This window comes from Bombina bombina, chromosome 5, assembly GCF_027579735.1.
Source record: "Bombina bombina isolate aBomBom1 chromosome 5, aBomBom1.pri, whole genome shotgun sequence".
In the NCBI taxonomy this organism is placed as follows: Eukaryota; Metazoa; Chordata; class Amphibia; order Anura; family Bombinatoridae; genus Bombina; species Bombina bombina.
Window position 1 is genome coordinate 363,096,787 of NC_069503.1, and position 19,106 is coordinate 363,115,892.

Below are 19,106 nucleotides of genomic sequence, written 5' to 3' on the forward strand. Positions count from 1 at the left end.
ATATAAGTTTCAGAGAGGGAGCTATTTTAAACCCTTTTTAGTGTCAGTCTCCCAGCCCCAGAAGACAAAATGCACTTACCCGCACTCTAGCCGTCCGGCAGGAGGACGACTCACAAAGCAGAAGACAAAATGCCGCTCGTCACAGAGACCTGTGGAAAAAAGAACTGACAGAGTAAGCCTACTCTGGTATTCTGACATAGGGCAGCAATCTGTTAGGCAAACGCAGCACTAACGTGGAGTACAGCTATACCCAAATTGTGATGGAAGGCAGAGGAATCCTGCCCTGACTTCAAAATAAAAAAAATCTTGATTGTAGAAATTCATAAGGACACCTAATTACTTCACCTCCTCCTTGCCCTAGAGGCAAAGAGAATTACTGGGGGATTGTGGGTAGGAAGTGATATTTATCAGCTTTGCTGTGGTGCTCTTTGCCTCCTCCTGCTGGCCAGGAGTGATATTCCCAACAGTAATTGATGATGATCCGTGGACTCACCGTGTCATTAGAAAGAAATATATATTTTGCGCTAGCGGTAACCCAAATTTCACTTTAAGTTGAAATCGCGTTTTCGCATTTCCTCATAGAAGTCAATGAAGAAAAAAAAGTTGAAAAAAAACCACCCACTCTCTCGCGCAAAAACAACATGGCATATTTGCAATAGCGCTAACCCAACATGAAAATATAAATATTTCATACTCTATTGTTCTTGAACATGTTTTTTGTAATATGCGCATACCTGATCGCATACTGTAATATGCGCAAACATGATCGCATACTGTAATATGCGCAAACATGATCGCATACTGTAATATGCGCATACCTGACATGAAAAATATGTATACATATATATTAATGTATTTATATGTGTTTATGTCTGTAAATACATATATACAAATAATAATACTTTAATACATATGTATACATATATATATAATACGCATACATATAAATATTTAGACGTGTATATTTATGTATCTCAATGTTAAAGCTCTTTGGTTGCTTTTTTTTCTCTAACACTCGAAATCTCATATCTTTGAGGCTGTACTTTTTAACTTATTTTTGAAGTGTTTTGTGCAACTTTTTAATTTCGGAAAAACAGTTAACCACAGCTCTGAGATCACTGTAAGGATTCTAGCGTAAATCAAGATTGCACTAGCGATATCATGTTTTCGCTCCACTTGAATATCGGCACACAAATGCTCAGAAAAAGATAATGCTTACGCAAAACCGTTAGTGCCTCACTTGTAATCTAGCCCTATATGTTAACCAAGGTTTTCAATAAAATCCGAAAACCCCAATTTAGTTTTATTCTACAAGTGTCTTCAAAAGAGAGAGGAAAAAAAATACAAAATATAGCCAGATGGTGGAATGTTAACCTACTATCATCACAGCTTGCAGCCTTATTCTCAGCTTAATAAATATTTCTTCACTTTGTGTGAATGTTTTTTTTTAAAATAAGTGAATCATGAATTGACAACTAGAAGAAAAAAATAGACAAAAGGTTCAACAAGGTCTGCAGGACACATCATCTAAATTAGCCTTATTACGAGAAGCAGTGGCAGTAAGAGAAGTAATACAATGAAAACATAGTAATTCAAAGGCTATTTTTTAAATCTGTGAGACAGTAGCAGCAAAACCAGCATTTCAAAGATTCATCTTATTCAATAACCTGTGCCAAGAAAAGGAGAAAGCACTTTGCTCTCAAGTGTCTATCAGATCTAAATGCTGTACTCATTTGATTTGCTAACTGGGAGTAGACAGTCCTTACCAGCTATTTCATATACGGAACAAATATCTTAGGGCAGCAGAGAAGCAACTGGACAGCAGCTTAAATCTAAATAAATTAAAATTATTAAATTAGCTAGTGTTATTGCTACAAGCCAGCAGCACAACACATATCTTATTGTTTTACTGGGGACAAAATTAACCTAGAGTAAATGTAAGCTTATCTGCTTATTGGCTGAGACAGGAATGATTCAAATGACAAGGACCTTGGTGAATCATTATTGAATAGTGTAAATGTGAAATATTTACCATCTCTAGAGTCAGGTTTAAATTGCATTAACAAATCAACAAAACATTTTAGTCACATTAAAGGAAAGCTCATTTACTGTATACAAGATGCCTACATTTTACTATCTTCTTGCAGAAATCTCTTCACGTATATAGGAAGAAAGTGATAACATAGATACATATCAGATGTAACAAATGTGTCACTGAAGATAATTTGTAAGAAAGTGATATTGTCCCTTAGCAACATTTATAGTGTGTGACATATTATTGTGCCATATATCGGTTCAGTGCATAAGTCATATGATTCAGTCTTTCTGGGGATGCCCCTAAGTTGCAATCATTCTGCAATACTACTGCATGAGGTTATAACTTATGTCATATAGCAGGTTATATAGTTGTTTTGTACGGTTATACCTGGGGATCAGCTTTCGTGACCTTGCAGCTAAAGATGTTAAGTACTCCAACATAACTTACATTAGAAAATGCCTGGAAGATATACCATATCTAAAAAATAAGGGTGTTACACCCACGTCAACTAAGTAGGGGACCTTATAAAATGTAACTTTTATTGTGTATTTAAAAAAAATATATAATATTTTTTATTTTTTTTAAAGGTAACCTATCTTAAAACACATGGGGACTTGTTTTAATTCCTAATGGTATAGTTTTTTTTATATATTCTAATATATAAATAAATAAAGATAACACTGTGCCAAGAACAAAATAATTTGTCCACCTGTAGACAATAAAGTCACCCTCTTTCAGGCCCTACTTCAGTTTTCTATGGGAGACTTAAAGGAAATTGACTATACTGAATGGTAAATGTACCCAAGGACTACACCGTACAGAGCTGGTAGGATTTCAATGAACAACCCAGACTGGAGAAATCTCTCAGTCTTGACATAGCTTTGTTTCTTTTAATTTAGTTAATGGTAACTTTCAATGGTATCAATTAGGGCTATAAGGCTTTTGTATAGACTCACTTTTAGAAGCAGCAACATTCATCAGATTAAAGACCAGGTGCACACTCCCAACAAATCTTTTATTCTAGCTAAATGCCCAGACCAAAGATCAAATACACCCCCATAAACCTTTTATGCCAATTACATACTTGACCCCAAGTTAGATGCCTACCCTTTTATGCCAGGTACATAATGGACAAAGATCAGATGTCTACACCCTATAACTCTTTTATTACATCTACATTCCAACCAAAGATCTGATGCGTACACCATGTAACCCTTTTATACCAGCTACATACCAACCAAAGATATGGTGCCTACACCCTGTAACCCTCTTATACAGCTACATACCAACCAAAGATCAAATGCCTACACCCTGTAACCCTCTTATACCAGCTACATACCAACCAAAGATCAGATGCCTACACCCTGTAACCCTCTTATACCAGCTACATATCAACCAAAGATCAGATGCCTACACCCTGCAACCCTCTTATACTAGCTACATACCAACCAAAGATCAGGTGCCTACACCCTGTAACCCTCTTATACCAGCTACATACCAACCAAAGATCAGATGCCTACACCCTGTAACCCTCTTATACTAGCTACATACCAACCAAATATCAGGTGCCTACACCCTGTAACCCTCTTATACCAGCTACATACCAACCAAAGTTCAGATGCCTACACCCTCTAACACTTTTATACCAGCTACATACCAACCAAAGATCAGGTGCCTACACCCTGTAACCCTTTTATACCAGCTACTTACCAACCAAAGATATAATGCCTACACCTTGTAACCCTTTAATACCAGCTACATATCGAACAAAGATCAGATACCTAAACCCTGTAACCCTTTTGTGCCAGCTACATACCAACCAAAGACATAAAGCCTACACCCTGTAAGCCTTTCATGCCAGCTACATACCAACCAAAGACCTTAGGCCTACACACTGTAACTCTTTCATGCCAGCTACATACCGACCAAAGATCAGATGCCTAGACCCTGTAACCCTTTTGTACCAGCTACATACTGACCAAAGATCAGGCGCCTACACCTTGTAAACCTTTCATGCCAGCTACATACCGACCAAAGATCAGATACCTAAACCCTGTAACCCTTTTGTGCCAGCTACATACCAACCAAAGACATAAAGCCTACACCCTGTAAGCCTTTCATGCCAGCTACATACCAACCAAAGACCTTAGGCCTACACACTAACTCTTTCATGCCAGCTACATACCGACCAAAGATCAGAAACCTACACCCTGTAACCCTTTTGTACCAGCTACATACTGACCAAAGATCAGGCGCCTACACCTTGTAAACCTTTTATGCCAGCTACATACTGACCAAAGATCTTGCGTATACACCCTGTAACCCTTTTATGCCAGTTACTTACTGACCAAAGATCTGATGCCTACACCCTGTTACCCTTTTACGCCTGCTACATACTGCCCAAAGATCTGAAGCCTTTCATCATGCCAGATACACACTGATGACAGATCAGATGCATACACCTTATGATTCATTATTAAACTTTCATGACAGCTCCATGTTCTACAGATCATGTCCATTGCCTGCAACAGTCCCTAATGCAGTTAAATATAAAATAACCCACCAGATGCAGTACTGGGTTGCATCCAGCAGATATAAACCCTGGTCTAGCTTGCTTAGAGATTCCTAGAGGGAGATGGGATTTGTCACACTGAACTTACATACTTCCTTCTTATAAGAAATCTATAAAAGACAGCAGAATTTCAAATTAAACAAAATGTGTTTCCCATAGAAAAAAAAGAGGTTGCATCTCTTCAACTTATTAATATGGCAGCCTCCTGAAAATGTAATTAAAAAAAAAATGTATTTACATTCATGTAAGAATCATTTGTGGATATTTTAATAATTAGTTTTTTTGCATATCAGCCATTATAGGGAAACTGTACAGTAAAATTGTATGCTCTTAATGTGTTCCCAGTAATCTATTTTACATGCTTAAAGGACATTAAATACTGTAGAAATGCATAACTAACACATGCAGAATAAACAGACAATGAAATAACACATATGGGCCAAATTATCAAGCTCAGAATGCCGGATGCCCGTTTCCACGTGAGCCTTCAGGCTCGCCGGAAACAGCGGTTATGAAGCAGCGGTCTTAAGATTGCTGCTCCATAACTGGCCCGCTGCCTCCGAGGCTGCGGTCTGCAATCTGCCTGATCCTATACGTTTGGGCTGATTGACACCCCAGGGGGCGGCATTGCACAAGCAGTTCTGGTGAACTGCTTGTGCAATGTTAAATGCTGACAGCGTATGATGTTGACATTCAGCGAAGATTTTTTTAAGACAAATGCATTCCCCCCTCCATTGGATGCCCCCCTGTGTCAGACAGCCATCAGTCAATCATAGACTAGTATATGTGTACATGCTCAGTAGGAGCTGGTGCCTCAGAAAATATGCAAATAAAAGACTGTGCAAAATTTGAGAATGGATTTAAATTGGAACCGCATGCTGTATCTGGATCATGAAAGTTTAATATTGACTTAAATTGTTCAGCTCTTCAGTCATTTAAAATTGCTGCTTTTTCCTTATAAAACCACTGCCTATATTGAAAATATGCGCTAGAAGTAAGCTTTTCTTCACATAGCAGAATATGTTATATTTATTCATAAAAACAAATACAAAGTTTGGTTTAGCACAGTTTATAAAAAGTGAGATAAAAAAAAAAAACACTCTTGCGCAAACCCAATGGCATATTCTCATTTGTGCTAACCCGACATGAAAATATGAATATTTCACATTCCAATGTTCTGCATATAGCAAAATATGTTCTAAGTATTTTTAAATAAATATTCCTATATATAATTGTATGTATTATACAATCATGTATATATATATATATATATATATATATATATATATATATATATAGTTATAAATATATATTTTACCAAAAAATATCATATATATGTAGAAATATGTATTTATGAATACATAGAATATAGTCTGCTAGGTGCAGAACTTTGGAATGTGAAATATTCTTATATTTTCACAGTATATAGGTCTATATGTGTGTATATATGTATTTATGTGTTTATATGTGTATGTATGTTTGTAAATACATATATACACATATAAGTACATAAATACATCTGTACACATATATAATTATATACATATCCATCATTAGACATGTATATGTATGTATCTCAATGTTAAAACCCTTTGCCTGCTTTTTTTTTTTTCTAACACCTGAGGACATTTTTGTTTAATATTTCTTTTTTAATTATTTGTATTAGAAGGTGGTATTATGAGTGTAACTGTACTTTAACATATATTTTTTTAGTGTTTTGTAAGACTTTTTTGTTTCGCAAAACAGTTAACCAGAGCTATGTGGTTGCGCTAAAACCGAAGCGCATTAACTTCAATTGCGCTCAAGCGATCACGTTTACTTTCAACTTATAATATGAGCGGAAAACTGAAAGCATGCACAAAGCCTCAATAAACACCTTATAGCTTGTTAAGCTTTTCTTGTAATCTGGTCCTTTATGGGAGATATAATTTTGAGTGCAACGTTCTTTTAATATGTCATGAATTCTTGGGCATAACTTCATGTTTTAAAGGGACATGAAACCTATTTTTTTTCATGATTTAGATAGAACATACAATCTTAAACAACTTTCCAATTTACTTCTATTATCTCATTTGCTTATTTCTATTAGTATCCTCTGCTTATTGGTGGCTGCATATATATGCATCTTGTCGTTGGCTTAATGAATCAAAGCTGATAACAGAAGAAAATTGGAAAGCTGTTTAAAAATGTATGCTCTATCTGAATTACAAACAAAAATCTAGTTTGTTTTATGTCCCTTTAAGCAAAATTGATTCATCAGATACAGAGAAGGTCTCTCTAATTTATATCTTCTAGGTCTTGCCAAGGTTGAGTGCATATGATGCATTATTGTTTGACTTTATCACTTGTCATTTATTGGCTGAAAGTCATTTTCAAGTTGTACAGAAAGACATGTCTCTCCTAGCTTAAGTTAAAGGGACATGAAACCCAACATTTTTCTTTCATGATTTAGGTAGAACATACAATTTTCATCCATTTTACTTCTATTATCAAAGTTGCTTCATTCTCTTGGTATCATTTTTTGAAGACACAGCAGTGCACTACTGGTTTCTAACTGAACACATGGGTGAACCAATGACAATCGGTATATAAATGTAGCCACCAATCAGCAGCTAGAACCTAGGTTCTTTGCTTCTCTTGAGCTTACCTAGATTAACCTTTCAGCAAAGGATAGCAAAAGAAGGAAGCAAATTAAATAACACAAGTGAATTGGAAAGTTGTTTAAAACTGCATGCTCTGTCTAAATCGTAAATGTCTAATTATGAATTTACTGTCCCTTTAAATCTGTAATGGAGTGCAGCTGTATAAACAACCATTACTATTTATTCCTTTGTATGGTGTAAGCAGGTAGTTTGGAGCTCTCTCTTCACATAAATAACTTTATTAATTCAAGCAAGTATGATGTGTCAAAATTGTCCAAAATATGCATATTAGATCCAAATGTCATATGTCTACAGGTTGCATGACATTTTAATAAATCAATAATTTCTTTCTTGAGAAATATCACATTTATTGTAGTAATTACATTGAATCCATTAGATGAATAGATAAAATACAATTCTTTTGCCTTTTAAATATTCATAATTATACATACTCAAGAGACTTTTCAGTAGGTAAATCCCTGGAGTGCTCAGAGATAGCAATTTCTAAATAAATTGCTTACAAAATGACAGTTGTAAGCATTTATGTGTATGCAGGTATTTTATAATGCCATGCTTCATCCTTGATATTTGATATTATATTTGAGATTATTTTATTATTATTTATTTGTAAACCACTACTTTATTTTATATTGCTGAATACATACTCATTGTAGTATTCAGAACAATGCAATCCGAGTTGGCAATGTCATTTTATGCAGGATGAGGAGAGCCCTGCTGTGAAAAACTTACAATCTAGAAGTTATGTCTGAATAAGAAATAATGTGCAGGGGTTGCTTGGCTGAGTCTTACACAGGCTTGTCATTTTGGCGATAATGAAAGCGGCAGCTGTAGGTTTGGGACTGATAACAAACCTCCCAACCTATGTGAAAGGAACAGTCCCTAATCCTGAGCTCTGCCCCTCTAAAACAACCATATGTCCCAATTTACAGAATTTCCCATAGTCAAACCAATAGACTGCCCAGCCACACACATTAACTGCCCAGCCACACCCACCAATCACAATCCTGCCCAATACCCACCCTAGCCACGCCTCTCCTAACACAGCCCCACTCACAAAATGGTGATGACCCCTCAATCTCCTGAGTCACTAAGAACTAGCCACACATTTTTGGAAGTATGTGGTAATGGAGGTTTAGGAGTGAAAGAGGTCAGCTACTATTAAAGAGGGAGTTTTTAAAGATCACTTAAAGCCTAAAAGTGAGTTACAGAAAAAATTAGAATGACCTATTGCCAGTGGAAGACCCTGTAATGCACCTAAAGGTTAACTCCATTGAGTCTAGAGTGAATGTGTCTGAATGAAGCTATATTGTATTGCAAGTACAGTGGTGGGCAGCTGCTTACCTGTTATAAGGCCCTGAAGCAGGAATTCCAACCTCTTTTCTTCCTTCCTTCAAGTTTTCCCGCCCTTTCTCACTGATGGTGGGGAATGCGTGGCAGCATTGAGTTTGCAGCTGCCTTAGGGTTGAGGAGAGTCAGTCTCAGCTGGGGTAGGTTAATTTGAGCTAGCTCTTTAAAGGGACAGTGTACACCAATTTTCATATAACTGCATGTAATAGACACTACTTTAAAGAATAATATGCAAAGATACTGATATAAAAATCCAGTATAAAACTGTTTACAAACTAACTTAGAAGCTTCCAGTTTAGCTCTTTTAAAAGGTTACTGGAACACCCACTGCAAGGGGGAAATAACAGACACTCCCCTCTCCCCCTTCCTTTGCATATGAAAAGACCCTTTACACAAACAGAAGCAGGCTGGAGTAGGCATACATCAGTATTCTCCTAAAACTTTGGGGCTTGGTTAGGAGTCTGAAAATCAGAGCAATGTTATTTAAAAATAAGCAAAACTATCAATTTAAAAATAAAATAAAAACTGTATGGGCCATATAAATGGATCATCTACAAAACATTTATGCAAAGAAAAATCTAGTGTATAATGTCCCTTTAAGACCGAACCTTAATTTAATTTCCACCTTATCATGCTTGGTGTACGGCTTGCTCATTAAGGGATGCCTTATTGGGTTGGAATGTGTTACACCCTAGCCATGTGGTCAGTCATGGCCTGGGAGTGTGCAGAGAGGTCACAGAGAGATGGCTGAGAGAGATAGGGATGGGTGACTCCCACTAGGTGGAGGCCTAGGGGTACTACTCCCAGTCACATGGCGGGCCATATAGTTCCACTGAACATCGATCTAACCCTCTCTGCTACTGGGTGGAGCAGCAGGTGTTTTGTTAGTGGTTTTAAGTGGGCCTTGACTGCCTGTTGGTAGGAATTAGGTTAAGGGATTAACTTTCTGCCACCTTATAAATTTAAATGGAGCAAAAAAAGTTTAGTTAAAGTAATTTTTTAGCCTAATAAAGTTTATCAAAATGAATAAACATGACCGTGACCAGTCTCCCTCCCAGGCTATGTGTCTGGTTGTTACGGTTATGCTGTTAAGAAGGTTTATAGGTGGTTAGGTAATGTAATGGTGTAATGGATAGTTTAATTTATTATGCAATACTAGATTGCGCTAGAGCAGGGAATGTCCACCACGAACGAAGAAGTGTCGGGGACTGGTGATTGATCTTGCCACTTTTGAGGTGGCGGAGAGGGGAAAAAAGTGGTTTTGAAAAATCTATGAATGCAGCTTAATAAATTTAGCCGAGTATATATGTATATGCATTTTGTGATTGGCTGATGGCTGTCACATAATACAGGGAGGGATTATTGGTTTAACTTTGAAATTTGGCAGAAAATATTCTATTGCTCATTTTAAATTGAAAGTTAGTGCTATTGATTGGTCTTTATATTGTGTATTCGTCAATGATTCTATTTTGCTGTATTTACGGGTTCTTTAACAACACCCATGTAGAATAACTCAGTTCCAGATGAATACAATATTTTTCTACAATAGTCTTCATTAAAGTGTAATTATTTAAGTGAAAATACATTATTTGATACATTTTTATTAGATATTTTTATTGTTACAGTCTTCATAGGAATACATTCTACAAAGTACAGTGAAAAAGAATTAATCAATGAGAATTTTTGAGAATCAGGGAAAGTAGTATGTATAAACAGATTACATTTATTTGTTTCTTTCCTTTTGACATTGATTTATTCAAGGCACTAGTAACACACGTCACATTCATTTTATAAAAACAATCAAGGAGCACAGCATTTGAGTGAAGTGTCCTTTCCTAATTCAGTACAATTTTGATGATAAATTTCCTCTATTGTATTTGTTGCAAGTGCTGTACAGAAAAATAATAATCAGAGACTAGAATGAGTAAACATAATCAAGGCAAAAGGAAGATAACCAAATGTCAATCTAAATACTACATTGCCTGACAAAAACAAAGTGCACATATATATATATATATATATATATATATATATATATATATATATATATATATATATATATATATATATATATATATATAATAATTTTTTGCATGTTTTGTTTTTACTGCTGTGGCTTTTCCCATTTTTTGAGAAAAGTAAAAAGTGATTGATTTGAAGTATTGCATATTTCCCAACTGTGCCAGTAGTTCAACTGCTGTAGAAACAAGAAAACGGCCATGAGTTTAGGGACAGTCTACACCTTAGTCATCTTAAAGTCTATCCTTAGATTAAGCTGCAAATAGTCTCCTGCACCTTTTCTATACCATGCAGCAGGAACTGTAAAAAAACATAATTTATGTAAGAACTTACCTGATAAATTCATTTCTTTCATATTAGCAAGAGTCCATGAGCTAGTGACGTATGGGATATACATTCCTACCAGGAGGGGCAAAGTTTCCCAAACCTTAAAATGCCTATAAATACACCCCTCACCACACCCACAAATCAGTTTAACGAATAGCCAAGAAGTGGGGTGATAAGAAAAAAGTGCGAAAGCATAAAAAATAAGGAATTTGAATAATTGTGCTTTATACAAAAAAATCATAACCACCACAAAAAAAGGGTGGGCCTCATGGACTCTTGCTAATATGAAAGAAATGAATTTATCAGGTAAGTTCTTACATAAATTATGTTTTCTTTCATGTAATTAGCAAGAGTCCATGAGCTAGTGACGTATGGGATAATGACTACCCAAGATGTGGATCTTTCCACGCAAGAGTCACTAGAGAGGGAGGGATAAAATAAAGACAGCCAATTCCTGCTGAAAATAATCCACACCCAAAATAAAGTTTAATGAAAACATAAGCAGAAGATTCAAACTGAAACCACTGCCTGAAGTACTTTTCTACCAAAAACTGCTTCAGAAGAAGAAAACACATCAAAATGGTAGAATTTAGTAAAAGTATGCAAAGAAGACCAAGTTGCTGCTTTGCAAATCTGATCAACCGAAGCTTCATTCCTAAACGCCCAGGAAGTAGAAACTGACCTAGTAGAATGAGCTGTAATCCTTCGAGGCGGAGTTTTACCCGACTCGACATAGGCATGATGAAATAAAGATTTCAACCAAGATGCCAAAGAAATGGCAGAAGCTTTCTGGCCTTTTCTAGAACCGGAAAAGATGACAAATAGACTAGAAGTCTTTCGGAAAGACTTAGTAGCTTCAACATAATAATACAAAGCTCTAACAGCATCCAAAGAATGCAATGATTTCTCCTTAGAATTCATAGGATTAGGACATAATGAAGGAACCACAATTTCTCTACTAATGTTGTTAGAAATCACAACCTTAGGTAAAAAATTCAAAAGAAGTTTGCAGCACCGCCTTATCCTGATGAAAAATCAGAAAAGGAGACTCACAAGAAAGAGCAGATAATTCAGAGACTCTTCTGGCAGAAGAGATGGCCAAAAGAAACAAAACTTTCCAAGAAAGTAATTTAATGACCAAAGAATACATGGGGTCAAAAGGAGGAGCTTGAAGAGCCCCCAGAACCAAATTCAAACTCCAAGGAGCAGAAATTGACTTAATGACAGGTTTTATACGAACCAAAGCTTGTACAAAACAATGAATATCAGGAAGATTAGCAATCTTTCTGTGAAAAAGAACAGAAAGAGCAGAGATTTGTCCATTCAAGGAACTTGCGGACAAACCTTTATCTAAACCATCCTGAAGAAACTGTAAAATTCTCGGTATTCAAAAAGAATGCCAAGAAAAATGATGAGAAAGACACTAAGAAATATAAGTCTTCCAGACTCTATAATATATCTCTCTAGATACAGATTTTATGAGCCTGACACATAGTATTAATCACAGAGTCAGAGAAACCTCTTTGACCAAGAATCAAGCATTCAAACTCCATACCTTAAAATTTAAGGATTTGAGATCCTGATGGAAGAAAGGACCTTGCGACAGAAAGTCTGGTCTTAACGGAAGAGTCCACAGCTGGCAAGAGGCCATCCGGACAAGATCCGCATACCAAAACCTGTGAGGCCATGCTGGAGCTACCAGCAGGACAAACGAGCATTCCTTTAGAATCTTGGAGAATACTCTTGGAAGAAGAACTAGAGGCGGAAAGATATAGGCAGGATGATACTTCCAAGGAAGTGATAATGCATCCACTGCCTCCGCCCGAGGATCCCGGGATCTGGACAGATACCAGGGAAGTTTCTTGTTTAGATGAGAAGCCATCAGATCTATTTCTGGGAGTTCCCACATTTGAACAATCTGAAGAAATACCTCTGGGTGAAGAGACCATTCACCCGGATGCAACGTTTGGCGACTGAGATAATCCGCTTCCCAATTGTCTATACCTGGGATATGAACCGCAGAGATTAGACAGGAGCTGGATTCCGCCCAAACCAAAATTCGAGATACTTCTTTCATAGCCAGAGGACTGTGAGTCCCTCCTTGATGATTGATGTATGCCACAGGTGTGACATTGTCTATCTGAAAACAAATGAACAACACTCTCTTCAGAAAAGGCCAAGACTGAAGAGCTCTGAAAATAGCACGGAGTTCCAAAATATTGATCGGTAATCTCACCTCCTGAGATTCCCAAACCCCTTGTGCCGTCAGAGACCCCCACACAGCTCCCCAACCTGTAAGACTTGCATCTGTTGAGATTATAGTCCAGGTCGGAAGAACAAAGAAGCCCCCTGAACTAAACGATGGTGATCTGTCCACCACGACAGAGAGTGTCGTACAAATGGTTTAAAGATATTAATTGAGATATCTTTGTGTAATCCCTGCACCATTGGTTCAGCATACAGAGCTGAAGAGGTCGCATGTGAAAACGAGCAAAGGAGATCGCATCCGATGCGGCAGTCCTAAGACCTAAAATTTCCATGCATAAGGCTACCAAAGGGAATGATTGTGACTGAAGGGTTTGACAAGCTGATATCAATGTTAAACTTCTCTTGTCTGACAAGGACAGAGTCATAGACACTGAATATATCTGGAAACCTAAAAAGGTTACCCTTGTCTGAGGAATCAATGAACTTTTTGGTAAATTGATCCTCCAACCATGATCTTGAAGAAACAACACAAGTCGATTCGTATGAGATTCTGCGAAAATGTGAAGACTGAGCAAGTACCAAGATATCGTCCAAAATAAGGAAATACCAAAACCCTGTTCTCTGATTACAGACAGAAGGGCACCGAGAACCTTTGAAAAAATTCTTGGAGCTGATGCTAGGCCAAACGGTAGAGCCACAAAACTGGTAATGCTTGTCTAAAAAGAGAATCTCAGAAACTAAAAGTGATCTGGATGAATCGGAATATGCAGATATGCATCCTGTAAATCTATTGTAGACATATAATGCCCTTGCTAAACAAAAGGCAGGATAGTCCTACAGTTACCATCTTGAATGTTGGTATCCTTACATAACGATTCAATATTGATAGATCCGGAACTGGTCTGAAGGAATTGACCTTCTTTGGTACAATGAAGAGATAGAATAAAACCCCAGCCCCTGTTCCAGAACTGGAACTGGCATAATTACTCCAGCCAACTCTAGATCTGAAACACATTTCAGAAATGCTGAGCCTTTGCTGGGTTTACTGGGACACGGGAAAGAAAAAAATCTCTTTGCAGGAGGCCTTAACTTGAAGCCAATTCTGTACCTTTCTGAAACAATGTTCTGAAACCAGAGATTGTGAACGGAATTGATCCAAATTTCTTTGAAGAAAACGTAATCTGCCCCATACCAGCTGAGCTGGAATGAGGGCCGCACCTTCATGGGTACTTAGGAGCTGGCTTTGGGTTTCTATAAGGCTTGGATATATTCCAAACTGGAAATGGTTTCCAAACTGATACTGCTCCTGAGGATGAAGGATCAGGCTTTTGTTCCTTGTTGTGAGGAAAGGAACGAAAACGATTATTAGACCTAAATTTACCTTAGATTTTTTATCCTTTGGTAAAAAAGTTCCCTTCCCTCCAGTAACAGTTGAGATAATAGAATCCAACTGAGAACCGAATAATTTATTACCCTGGAAGGAAAGGGATAGCAAAGTAGACTTAGAAGACATATCAGCATTCCAAGTTTTAAGCCATAAAGCTCTTCTGGCTAAAATAGCTAGAGACATATACCTGACATCAACTCTAATGATATCAAAAAGATGGTATCACAAATAAAATTATTAGCATGTTATAGAATAATAATAATGCTATAAAATTATGATCTGTTACTTGTTGCGCTAAAGCTTCTAACCAAAAAGTTGAAGCTGCAGCAACATCCGCTAAAAATATAGCAGGAGTAGAGACAGCCCCATTAACCTTAGGGATTTTGTCCCAAAAACTCTAATCTGTCAGATGGCACAGGATATAAATTGCTTAAAACGTTTTAGAAGGAGTAAATGAATTACCCAAATTATTCCATTCCCTGGAAATTACTTCAGAAATAGCATCAGGGAGAGAAAACACTTCTGGAATAACTACAGGAGATTTAAAAACCTTATTTAAACGTTTAGATTTAGTATCAAGAGGACCAGAATCCTCTATTTCTAATGCAATTAATACTTCTTTAAGTAAAGAACGAATAAATTCCATCTTGAACAAATACGAAGATTTATCAGCATCAACCTCTGAGACAGAAACCTCTGAACCAGAAGAACCATTATCAGTATCAGAATGATGATGTTCATTTAAAAATTCATCTGAAAAAAGAGAAGTTTTAAAAGACTTTTATGTATACTAGAAGGAGAAATAACAGACATAGCCTTCTTAATGGATTTAAAAATAAAATCTCTTATGTTATCAGGAACACTCTGAAAATTAGATGTTGACGGAACAGCAACAGGTAATGTAACAGTACTAAAGGAAATTTTATCTGCATTAATAAGTTTGTCATGACATGCAATACAAACAACAGCTGGAGAAACAGATACCAAAAGTTTATAGCAGATACACTTAGCTTGGTAGCTCCAGCACCGGGCAGCGATTTTCCTGAAGTATCTTCTGACTCAGTTGCAACGTGGAACATCTTGCAATATGTAATAGAAAAAACAACATATAAAGCAAAATTGATCAAATTCCTTAAATGACAGTTTCAGGAATGGGAAAAAAATGCCAGTGAACAAGCTTCTAGCAACCAGAAGCAATAAATAATGAGACTTAAATAATGTGGAGACAAAAATGATGCCCATATTTTTTAGCGCCAAATAAGACACCCACATTATTTGGTGCCTAAATGCTTTTGGCGCCAAAAATGACGCCACATCCGGAACGCCGACACTTTTGACGCAAAAAAACGTCAAAAAATGACGCAACTTCCGGCGACACGTATGACGCCGGAAACAGAAAAAAAAATGTTGCGCCAAAAAAGTCTGCGCCAAGAATGACGCAATAAAATGAAGCATTTTCAGCCCCCGCGAGCCTAACAGCCCACAGGGAAAAAGTCAAATTTTTTAAGGTAAGAAAAAATGATTGATTCAAATGCATTATCCCAAATATGAAACTGACTGTCTGAAAATAAGGAATGTTGAACATCTTGAGTCAAGGCAAATAAATGTTTGAATACATATATTTAGAACTTTATAAAAAAGTGCCTAACCATAGCTTAGAGTGTCACAGAAAATAAGCTTACTTACTTACCCCAGGACACTCATCTACATGTTGTAGAAAGCCAAACCAGTACTGAAACGAAAATCAGCAGAGGTAATGGTATATATATATATAAGAGTATATCGTCGATCTGAAAAGGGAGGTAAGAGATGAATTTCTACGACCGATAACAGAGAACCTATGAAATAGACCCCGTAGAAGGAGATAATTGCATTCAAATAGGCAATACTCTCCTCACATCCCTCTGACATTCACTGCACGCTGAGAGGAAAACCGGGCTCCAACCTGCTGCGGAGCGCATATCAACGTAGAATCTAGCACAAACTTACTTCACCACCTCCATAGGAGGCAAAGTTTGTAAAACTGATTTGTGGGTGTGGTGAGGGGTGTATTTATAGGCATTTTAAGGTTTGGGAAACTTTGCCCCTCCTGGTAGGAATGTATATCCCATACGTCACTAGCTCATGGACTCTTGCTAATTACATGAAAGAAACTTATTTTTAAATGAATATTGTTTCTGGCCAGTTTGAAATTGCTGCCAAGCTCCACCCACTGATGACATCACGATCTGGGCTGCATATTGCTTCCAATCAAAAAAAGGCTCACTAGTTGTATTAAACAGACTTTCAATGCTATTGAGCAAAGTGCATAGATGCAGCCCAGATCATGATGTCATCGGTGGATGGAGCTTGGCAGCTATTTTAAACTGTCCAGAAAAAATATTTATTTTAAAATAACTTTTACTGTTCCTTCTGCATGATATAGAAAAGGTGCAGGAGACTATTTGCAGTTTAATCTAAGGTAAGACTTTAAGATGACTAAGGTGTAGACTGTCCCTTTAAATCCTGCAGTTCTGAGAAAGCTGTGAATTTGAAATTACAGCAGTGAGTCCCCATTCAATGATTAAAGGGACCCTCGTTGCTTTCATCAAGCCATAAATGTATACTCTGCACATATGAAATAACCTCTGGATATATATGGAATAAGGAGATTACATTTTCATTTATCCAAAATGGCCATAGTGTAATGTACATGTGCAGAGCACCGTAACTCAATGGAAATTTAGCAATCAGTTGCTTTCACATAATGCACAAGAAACTCGCTACTATTTCTTTTTTTTTTTTTACTGGGTCAGGGCCTCATCTATACACTTCTCAAAAATGCACTTAAAAAAGTCCTAATTTGTAATTTATAAATGTAGGGGGTATGTTACCCTACTGTGATAACAGTAACATATGAAAACTGAGGCAAAGCTGGTAAATATAGGCAATGTTATGGTGTGGGGTAAATATTGCCAAATTAGGATACTGTAGCTGCATTACTTAGGTGATCACAACCATCCTGACATGAGTAAACATATCTGAAGGGGGGGCATTTTATTTAGGCATATTTAATCACCAATACAGTGTTTAACTAAGAGCACTCATGTTATTACTGTACATAAGGGAATAAGATTGCATGTACATTTACATGATAGAGGGACATGAATAAGATTGCATGTACACTTACATGATAGAGGGACATGACTTTCTTTGGTAACTGTGGGAATAATCCATCAGGTGGATCAAATCATTATTAAGCTATACACAGGACTGGATTTAAAAAAAACCCCCACACATTTTATAGTTAATAAATTTGTAAAGTTGGATAAGTTATTATGTGATGGCTTATGCGATGGAAGAAATCATTTCATTCTAGACAAGCCACAATACTTGATGACACTCTTACACTGGAGAAGATAATGCTATGAACAATACTCTGGGGATAGTTAGACAGTGAAATTGTGGACATTTGATTTGCTATGGTAATAGCCAGTAACAGAGCTCTGTGGTACAAATATCTGTTGTCAACAAGATTAAGGAAATGTACCTTATTGACCACAATTGAGACAGCTAGAACAGTCATAAAGAGGATTTGCAGAGGTCAAGCAAAACCCATTTTATATTTTATCTTAGAAACAAAATCTCAGAAAAAATGGTCTTTAGCAGCAACAGTAGCCAGTATGATATACAAGGTTATGAAGCATAACATCCAATAAATGTAAAAAATATGTGTGAACCAAACTACCAATAGCATGTTGATGATTATCTAACGTGATGTCAACTTTAATCATATCTGTATGTGGCACAGTTTTGTAAGAGATGAAAACTTCAGCTAGAATATCACAGAGCAGACACAAGCTTTTTCATTCTGTTTCAGAAAAGCAAATCTCTAATCAATATTTCTAAAAACAGGTTAATCCTTTATAAAAGCACTGCTCCAGTGATTTAACAGTTTGCTCAATCTCCACAGTTAATCCCTCTTCATCTATTTCAGGCCTTTATTTATTCTAACCACTTAGAATGCAAGCTATACCGATTAATACATCTCCCCATGCGCCATAAGCCTTGACAGTTCACATAGCTTATTGATGTCAAGGTAATCTTAGTAAACATTGGCTTTACTTATGGCAACTCTTGGAACCAAGAGTTTACAAACCAGAATGTTGGGAGATTTATATTCTTACAATAACATGTACACCTCACAATCAATAATTGAATAGATGTATTTGACTTCTACCCTGATGAGTGGGCTTATAAATGAATCTTGTGTTTTCAAAAGAAATACACAAACATTAGCCACACTAACTTATATTTATGAAGATAATCAGAAAAGAAAACATATATCATTGTACTGTGTTTTGTCACATTACTGAGACCTAATTGATGTATGAGCTAATTAAACTAATAAAAAAAACATGGGGCAGAACCAACTGGATATGCCTTGAAGGGCCTCTGTTGCATATATTAATATAAACTGCTTAATATTGCTACAATTATGATTTATAATCTTTAAGTAGACTTTATCCCAGTCCTGCTTGAATTGGCATTTTCTGTTTGGTTGTT

At 36.6% G+C, this 19,106-nt stretch overlaps 1 protein-coding gene across 1 annotated transcript in view; it reads right to left on the bottom strand.

Moving 5' to 3' along the window:
- Positions 1-19,106, bottom strand: part of SKAP2 (src kinase associated phosphoprotein 2) — a 560,398-nt gene that overhangs the window by 220,015 nt on the left and 321,277 nt on the right. The gene's annotated exons all lie outside the window — the stretch shown is intronic.